The sequence below is a fragment of the Acanthisitta chloris genome, unplaced genomic scaffold (genome assembly GCF_000695815.1).
Source record: "Acanthisitta chloris isolate BGI_N310 unplaced genomic scaffold, ASM69581v1 scaffold6261, whole genome shotgun sequence".
In the NCBI taxonomy this organism is placed as follows: Eukaryota; Metazoa; Chordata; class Aves; order Passeriformes; family Acanthisittidae; genus Acanthisitta; species Acanthisitta chloris.
Window position 1 is genome coordinate 174100 of NW_008655399.1, and position 9845 is coordinate 183944.

Here is a 9845-nt window from a genome sequence, read left to right on the forward strand (position 1 = left end):
ACAAATACGGAAAGCTGACTAACATTAGGAAATTATCACAGCACATCTATTTGCAACTCTAGCTCTGTTAGCTGTCTGCTTCTGTACAGTAAGCCTCCAGTTCAGAGATGCCTGGACCAAACATTTAGCATATTCTAAACACTGAAGGTCAGGAGGACCTCAAGTTCCACAGTATTTGGAAGTCAGTCCACAGGTATTAGAGAAAAAAAAATTACGATAGCCCAAACCATCCAAAGAGTCTATAATCAGTAAAAAGAGGTCATGTTTGGGGTTTTTTTTCATTTCATGTGACAACTTATAATGTAAAGAAAGCCTCTTTTCTGCTTAAAACAGTTGTCCACTAAGTTTTCACCAACTCTTGGTCCTCTGATCATACTGCTGAGCTGCTAACTACCCTGCCTTACCTTATCCCTTCCTACTCAGGACATGCTATGATTATCTTGTTCTACTAGACTCATGTTAAAAGGAGTTTCCCTCCCCTCACCTGCTTTGTTAGCCTGAGTCTTTTCTAATTAGTTCAGGTCACTTCAGTTCTTCATTTTTCCTAACAATTAAAGGTCGAGACACAGCAGCTTGTAAATTTATAGCTGCTGGCATCCAACATTATAAACAAGACCACAAGTGGAAATGTGTGAGTTGTAAGGTCTTATTCCAACTTTCTTGGGCTGTAGCCATGTACCAGGATATATCACATTTTGTGGAAGACTGTTACCACTCAGCTTTATCTGGAGAACATGGCACCATGTTCATAAATCTAGTTGTTCTAGACAAGGTATTTCCCAAGCTCCCATATCCAGTTTAATATTTTACTGTTGTGGAAGCTTGGGGTGTTTTTCCTCCAGAAATAACATGGGGCCACCTGCCATGCATGAGTTTGCAGCACGTGTATGATGCACACTCTACATTCCAGCCATTCCTCACTCATACATGCAAGTAGCACATGTTCTCCTGACATTTCTGTACCATGCCCTGGCAAGGAATAGGTTTACCTAGGATATATATTAAGGAGAGTAGGGTGAGGGAATGTGAACAATTAGCTCTGTCTTACAAGTGGTAATTTAGACCTGGCCACTGTGATCTCCAACCTTGAAAGAAAAGATCTTACAAAACAAACCTCCCATGATCACTCAGAGGTGCATTATATGAAATTTTCTGCAATCTGGGTTAAAGTGGATAGGGCATGATCTGATTCAAGTTATACCCATACTAAATCATCCTACACATTTATTACTACAATACTGGGCTCTTCAGCTCTCTTTATGCAGCTAAAAGACAATGTGGTGCCAATATAGTTATCGAACTTGTATAAACGTTTTTCTCATATATCGAGCTTATTCTTAAAAGCTTCCAGTGCTGAAGCTTCCAAAACTACCTTAAGCAACCTGTTGCATGCTAATAATTTTCGGTATTAGAGAGTTTTCCTAAAGCATTATCTAAATTTCCCTTGGTCCAACTGCAGTTGATTTCTTCTTGTACCATTCATGGATGACAAGAGTAATTTGTTCTCTTCTCTTTTGCAGATACCTTTTATGAATTTGAAGTTTATTGTTGCATCTCCCTCTCAATATTCTCTCAAATATATAGCTATATTGCACACAAAAATATATTACCATTTCCTGAAAGTGGTTAGTATTGAGAAAAAAAGGGGACATTTTTCTTGAATATTTTTCTGAAGAAGTTGGCTTCCTAGATGAAAATAAATTGAAGATATTGTATGTGTATGTGGACATATAATAAATTCCTTTGTGAAAACGGTGCAAGTTAACATGTTATGCTGTATCTCCCAGAAAATAATGTAAGAGTTGGCTTTCCTTTGAATATACACATCTCTATTAAAAAGAAATTGCTTAAATCTCTAAAATAAAATCTCAGGACAGATAAAATAAAAAGCATCAATTCATAAACATACAGCAGGAGTCACCTTTTCAGAAGCTCACATAATAAAATCAATATCTACTAGTTTTGTATTTCAATTACTTAAAACAAGACTTTTATAAGATTATCATTATCTAACATTCTCTTACTTTTCTGCTGACTTCTCATGTATTTTTGTTCTTTTCAGTGTCTAGTTTATCCCTGCCTTATATACCTGGATTACTCCTCAAAAATTAATTCTCCTTAAGAATTACTTCTCTCCAGCAATCTTAACCACCTTTTTGTTATCAGTCTTTATCCTATGGCTTATCTGTTCATTCACTTAATGAAAACTCAGTCATAAACTAAGAAAGGTCAGGGGATATCTGTTAGCCTACTTCTATGAAGTTCCAGTTATGCAGAACCATTCTAATGCTCTATCTTTTACAAATAAGAAGGGAAAAAAACCAACAAAATCCCCCAAAAAATCCAATCAACAAACCACTCCTTTTTCTGAAACTCTAATCAAGAGAAATGCAGATTTTGTTCTCAGATTTGTCATAGAGATGCATATTTTGTGGCTGGACTGGCCATAGCACCTAGCAGAGAAGTTCCAAGAGCATATTTTATCTCTTAATCACCAGCTGTGTTTTACAGATACATCATATCTTTGTATTTTTTCCTATTGTGGCAGTGGTCATAAGCTGCAGATATCCCTAGCAAAGAATGTTTGCTTCCTTTAATCATTGGCAAATAAGGTGTTTTGGAGAAGACCTTTCTATAATATACAGAATATTTCTGTAGAAGTCTCAGTAAGATTCATATCTAAGTAAGTCTCAAAGAAGAAACAACTTGAGACTGAGGAAGAGGAAAGCCACTATCTAAAATATTCAAGGAGCAGAAAATGTCTGTACACAGTAGAGCATGTGAGAGCTAAAGCATGTCTGGCTCTTTCTCTAGTACACAACAGCTCCCTGAGAAACAATATAAGCTTACAGCTGCTCAGCTCTGAAACAGATTAGAAAGCAAGCATGAAAGCTATGAACCAGACTCAGAAAGTTATGCTGTTTACTGAAAGTTTACAGATGTCTGTGATGGTAGAACAGAAAAAACATTCTCTTCCCCCATGTCCTCCTCCCTCCCACTCTTCCCAATCAAAAAAGATACATCAAGATGGATGAGGGAATTTATCCAAAATGATATATTTCTACAATCAGCAGTCATGTTGGACTCTTTCACCGTGGGGGCTGAAATAACTGTATGCCTAAGATTAAGTGACATACTGTGTCACAAGTGATATACCTTCATGGCTCCTTTGGGGTATGCCCAAAACACTTGCCTGGAACTCTGCCTAAGGTTAGAAAAGGAAACAGCTTCATACAGTGCAGGAGAATACTGAAAGAAAAGTCTGGCACTGAACTTCATGAGGTAGGACTAGGGAATTTACTGCTCCACAGGGCTCTATGCACACAACTACTCTATGACCTGTTAATTAATTATGAATTCTGACTTCCTTTACTATAATGACTCTGGTAAGTAAGTATCCTGGACATATCCTAGTGATAAATGATGAGAGCAAGTCCCTGAAATAAACCACAGAGATATCCTGGTTACAGTTCAGTGATCAATCTGCAGATGCTTGGTATTGGCCTTTTAGATATACTACCAACTTCAACTTTTGAGCCTCTCTGTAAGCATCCTTATCATCACTTCAGGCAGGAAAAAAAATGCTCATTGGCATGTATATCCTCTGTAGAAAATTTCTAGATCGTTGAAGATGAAAATAACAGGAGACACTATCCATGTTCTGAGGGTGAAACCTCTTGTATTCTGGAACTCTGCAGATCCCTTACATGTGGAAGAGCATTTGCACAGGAAAGGTAGTGCAACTCCAAGTTGCACAGTGCAGCATTTATCTACGTCAAGCACAACTCACTCACACATGGCCTCCCACTGTTAATGGGTTCTTTGAGTGAATAAGAACTGTACAGCATATAAAAAAGCCACCAAAATCAGCATCTATCTGCTCAACAGCTGAAGATCAAAGCACTTCGCCATCAAAGTGCACAATGTTCCTTCACTAAGGTTTGTCTCCACTATCATCTCCTGATGTCAAGATATCACATCCAGAGTCTCACCTTTGCTTAGCTGTCCCCAATTAACTATACTAAAAACAAAACAAACCCCAAACCCCAGAATTTCTTAAGGCTGAAAAATACTGTGTGATAAATTACCCATTAATAGCCTAAAACTCTATTTCCAGGAAGACTGTTTAAAGGAAAATTCCTGACTTTCTGAGGCTAAAGCAGAGGTGTCATAACTCTGAAGGAGAGCAATGAAAGAAGTACTGTCTCCAGGTGCAGCAGGAGTTGTACCTCATTTCATCTGCTGGGTAGACTGGTTAAAATCTTTGGTTGCAATCCAAAACTTTCTGGCAGCTAGCATCCTGTATTAAAATTTATAAACCACAAAAGGCCTTTTCTTACAAAAAAGTTAATTCAGGATGGATAGGCTGAAAAGACTTGAAAGGGACAGCCATCAGAAGTGGTTATATGGAAAATTGGATGTAAGTAACACCTTTCGCTCCATCAGAACATACTAAAAATACAGTGAATGTAATTTCAGTGAGAAAGGGGAACTGATTAAAAGATCTTTAAAAGAGCTGCAGAGAAGAGCCCCAAAGCTGCCTAACCTGTTGGGAGGTAGCAGCTTTACAAAGTATTTATTATCCTCTCCAGAGGAGAGATAGCTCAGCTTCCTTCAACCTGTAAAACTTACCTACTGTCCAGTCCATGGTATCAAAGATGTGGTCAGAAACAGCAGACATCCTCTGTGGTGACTGCCCACTCAACAGGTAGCATCAACAGAAAGAGCAGTCAAGATCCACGTGTGTCTCGGGCTGCCACTCTATGATCAGCTAGCTTTATGAACAAACCCTTAAAATGCAAAGGCAATTATCTTCTGATTCACTCAGTTAACCTATTTTCTCTGCTAAATGAACACTGCAAAGATAACACTCAGGCTACTGAAGATCCCAGTGTGGCAAAGAGGGGAATGTAATGCTCTTCTGATGAACTACCACTGATTCATTTTCACTTGTGGTGGTTTGTTCCCTGTTGCTTTCTACTCTGAGACTGGCTATGGGAGTGTGAAGTGGAAAGGAAGATTTGTGGATTTTTGTTTGTTTGCTTTTTTTAGAATAACAGTAAACACTCTCCACAACCACTATTAGCCCAATTCTGTACCATATACTTACTAAGAAATTATTTTATCCTGCTTAACTGCTAAGGCACTGCACCAAACCCCAGGAATTCACCCATTCATTAGGTGAGCCAGGGCAATGGTTATTTATCCAGGCAGGCTCTGCTGAAGCAAACATTCTTTTACCAGTAGGACTGCAGCCAGAGATGGAATTAAACAGGCTTTAACTAAGTAAATCAGCACAAAAAGATGCATGCAGAAGATACCTTGACCCATCTCTTCTTGAAAATCTAGTGCCAGAAAAAGTGAAATAATGGTACATTCATATTAAGCATGAATGTCAGGATCCGGGACTCTGTAGAAGAAGGGAAATAACCATGAGATGTATATACTGGAGACCAGTGTTTTTAGGGAAGGGGCAATTTGAGTTTACTTTATCTGTAGGGTTATCTAATTCTGGTGAAAGTTTGTTGATATTTTAATAGATTGCAATTTGCACCTGGCAAGTTTCCATAGCATAACTTTATGCTTTGGGGATGAAGAATTCAAAGGAACAGCATTACTTAAAATTTAACTTCTGAGCTATATTACAAAGCCCTAAAATCCAGGAAGTTAAGGATTACAATTTTTTCCCCTTTGATCTGTTTGTTTTATATCAATACAAATAGGCCATTCTGCTCAATTTCATGACAGAATGAATGGACATGAGGTAAATAAAGGTCACAGAAATCATTTTCCCTGTCTTTCTGTCCTGCCCAGGGTGCACATGCTAAAACCATTTTGCACTGGTGGATATTTTCAGCAACAGAAATGTCTTTTAGCTACATGTCTTCTTTTTTAAGCTATTTTCTTCCCCCTAAAGTGTTCATTCCAAAATGAAAACATGGCAAGTTCTCAGCCTTATAGCTGAACTTTGGAAGCCATCACAATCACCACCTATTTTTGTCTCCTTTAACCCCCATATATTTCAACTAAATGATCATTCCAGATGCCTGGCCACCTGGCTGTAAAGATTAGCCACATTCAGTGCCCAACCAAAGACATTCAGCAAATTAATAATAACAAGAGCCATTACAAAGGTCTGATAAAATCTAAAAGGTGCTATGGTAGCTGGCAGGACAAAGATATATAAAACAAGCTGAGATTCACCACATATATTTGATAATAAAGCCTTTTTGTTTAATCTGTCAAGCTCTATTCAAGTTGAAAACTTCTCAGAAATGAACATAAGTTTTGGCCTTATTGCTGTGAGAAATTTCAAATTAAATTATTTCCAAGAAATAAAAATGGAAATTTTAAAAGATGCTTTGTGTGTACTAAATATATTTCTATGACCATTTACACAAACGCTGGGGAGAGGACTCTTGCTGTCAAGTACTTGTCTTTGCTAACTGAATAAAAAAATGTTCATAGGGTCTATTCAAAGCTGCATATATCTTTCACTCTTGGAGGCCAAGTTAAGGGAGGACTTTGCTTGTAGATGCATGGAATCTGGGCATGATTTACCTTGCTGATGCCTCTTTCACCTTCCAGAGCCCACAGTGCCCCTGGCAGATGCACCCATGAATGCTGACATCTTTTTTCCCTTGCTTTCACTTCTCTCTACAATACCTTTCAGGCATTCTAGAGTCAGTAAAGAACTTGTTTAAATGGAGCACAGTGAGTATCACAAAGAAGGAGGCACTAAATAGGAAAACCAGAGTTCTGAGAATTAAGTTGTTGTGAACAGGGTTCTGTTTACCATCCAGTAGGGTCCCCAAAAATGTAGTACACATTCAGATGATAGGACAGTCTGTAAGAACTAGAGGAGCAAATCTGAAGCTGCACATGTGTCATTTTTCAACTTCTCAGTGCTTTTCTTGGGAAACAGTGTCCCTTAAGGCAGGCCAGGAGTAAAATAACAGCTGTATCAATCTGGAAAGAAGATGAGCTAATTTTTTTATTTCATAGAAATGCTGCAGGAAAACTGCTTATAAAGGTCAGTTTGGGCACCTGATGAGCAAAATGACCCAGAAGACACACAGCTGGATTACAGTGCCCATAACTAAAACACTATTTTCCCAGCTTAATGTGCAGGCTACAGAAAATCATACAAGATTTGAAGTGCTTGGCCTTTCAGCCAACTGGCTAAGCAAAAAGAGTGCTTCCTTTGGCCAGCTGTAGGTTTTCCCAGACAGAAGTTTTTTTTCATAGAAATTTTATCAACATTTAACAGTGGGTAAGTCTGCAGTTTGAGTAAATAACCAAGTACACCAGTGTTACAGAAGTTGGCTAAATAAAACAGAGACTGGCACTACTGATTCATTAGTATTCCACTCCTGAAATGGTGTGTTTCAGCCTGCAAATACTGAGGAAATACTGGTTTTTCTTTTCAGGAAAAAAATTTTTCTTAGTTCTATGCTGTCTGCTGAGAAGCCTCACCTCCCTACCACATTGTATCACTTACACACTTGCAGTCCTACCTCTTAAAGCCTGATTCCATGCAACTACCAGAGTTTTCTTTTTTCCTCCAGAAAGTATGATGCAGTCTTTCATTTGACTTTTAAGAACTCCAGTAGTCAGCATTATTAAACCAGAGTCCAGAATGCAAGCCTTGTGTTAAACAGAAAGGCTTAACTAGTTCGCAAGTGTCTAAGGCCAGATATTTGCTCCCAATGAGTACAGCTGAACCAAACCAATGGACTCTGTCTACTTAAGCTCAGCAGTTGTATCACTTCTTTGCCAAAATGCACAAATTGTGCTTTCCTGTTGTCACCTGCTCCAAATTAAAACTCTGTTAAAGTGGACACCTGCAGGCTACCACAGAGGAGGCTTTAAGCCTTTGCTAAGTCCTTGCTGTGGGATTCAGCATTAGTTTTATGAGGAGGATTTTAAGCTAAAGACACCAGAACAGAAGTATGATCCATTTAGGAGGGCACTTCCACACAGGTGGCCAGAACAGGTGCAGGGCAAGCTTTGCTGACAGTAGTCATGTTTCAGTGTGTTTCACCATCTGATGCCATTAGGTGCATCCAGAAGTGTTTCTGACTGCTTTTTGAAAAGCCTTAGGGGAAATGTTTTGCCTGCTGTTCATACTTACTTATGAACTTCTGAAGCACCTTGAGTGTTCTGGTGAAACAACTGTGCTGCTATGTTATAGGAGTAGGAACCCTTCAGAAGCTGAAGAGTGTTCATTCTCTGAACACCTCATGCAGGACACCAGCTGTATGCACTGGTAAACAAGGCCCACGTTCTTAGCAAAGCGCATGGTCAGAGGAAGCACTGCCCTCAGGTGAGCCACAGTGTCCTCCTACAAACCTGTCCAGCAAAAAGAAAGACAGGGGAAGAGTTCATACCCTTACTTTTCCCACTTGCCCCATGTAATTTCTTATCCTATCTGAGAGCAGAAAAAGGGGTGATGAAGTTTAGACAGCATGGTCTGCTTGTCCCTGTAACTTCCCTGTGTTTCTGCATAAGGAGGGCTATAGGCTCTCTAATTTTCCATAGCTAAAATGCACAGAAACATGGACCAGGAACATTAGGGCTCTTACTGCATTGCACAGCTGAGCACACTGAACATCCTGTGTTATACAGTAATATAACACTTAATAAACTTCACGAATAGGAAATTCTGACTTGAAAATACAGCAGGATTAGGAAACACTATAGCTATGCAATATAAGGAAAATAACATTCCCTAGGAGCGTGACCTTTTGCATTCACTGACATGTTTTCAGGCTAAATTGCTATGTGTTTTTTGCATTGAAAAAAAAAAGAAAACATAACATTGCTTAGAATAGGTTTGTTGTATTTATGTTAATGAAAGATCAGATCTGGATTCCTGAGTGTCTAGTGACTCTGCTCCTGGGACAGGGAAACATGAGAAGAGCAGTCATGTTATGAAACAAACTCTCCTCTTACCTCAAAGGCACTCTTCTCTCTTCCCCTGACCTATCCTCATCTGCTCACTTCTTCTATTTACAGAACTCCATTAACGTTACTCACTCTAAATTGATCATAAGTTTTTGGGCTCCATACAGAAACCTCCTGGCCACTTTCCATGGCCTCTGCACTGTGGAAGAAGGACAGACTAAATGGTTCCTTCTCACTTCACACAGCTGATGGAAGCTTACATTATAGACCCTTTTTAATTTTAAACTCTGTAATATTTTGGAGATCACAGATACAAGTAACATCATTTTTAACTTTTCTATTTGAAGGGAAAGGATAGATAGATAGATAAAGTCCTACAGATAACCCTGTTTGGCTTGATAACCCTGTCTGGCTTTCCTCTCCTCCTCAGGAGGACAGCCAGCTATTACGCTGGTTAAAGCTGGACATAAATGCAAGGAAAGTTACAGAACCTCTAAAACCCATAAACCTAACTCTAGTCATCTAAAAAATGTTTAGCCTAAGGTAGGCATTTCTCTACAGTCAAAGAGAGAAAAAGTGAGCGATGTCTACAGGACAGTTCAACCTCATGTTAGGATGGAGAACAAATGGGATGAAGTGTTCTGGTGGTACTGCACAGAGTTATATGACGGACATAACATAGGTGAGTGGTTGGACTTGATGATCTTAAAGGCCTCTTCCAGCCTTGATGATTTTATGATTCCATGTCTCTTCCTATCCTGGGCAAGAGCCAGTATTGTAACCTTCCTACTTCCACACTGCTGGGGTAGGCTCTAGCAAGAGAGCACAATAAAACAGTCTATTCTTGTCTCAAAACATCAAGGGTTTTAGTTTTGTGAGGAGATGTTGCTGCTGGTATTTTCATCTGTCACGAATGTTCCTTGGAAAAATGGCATCAG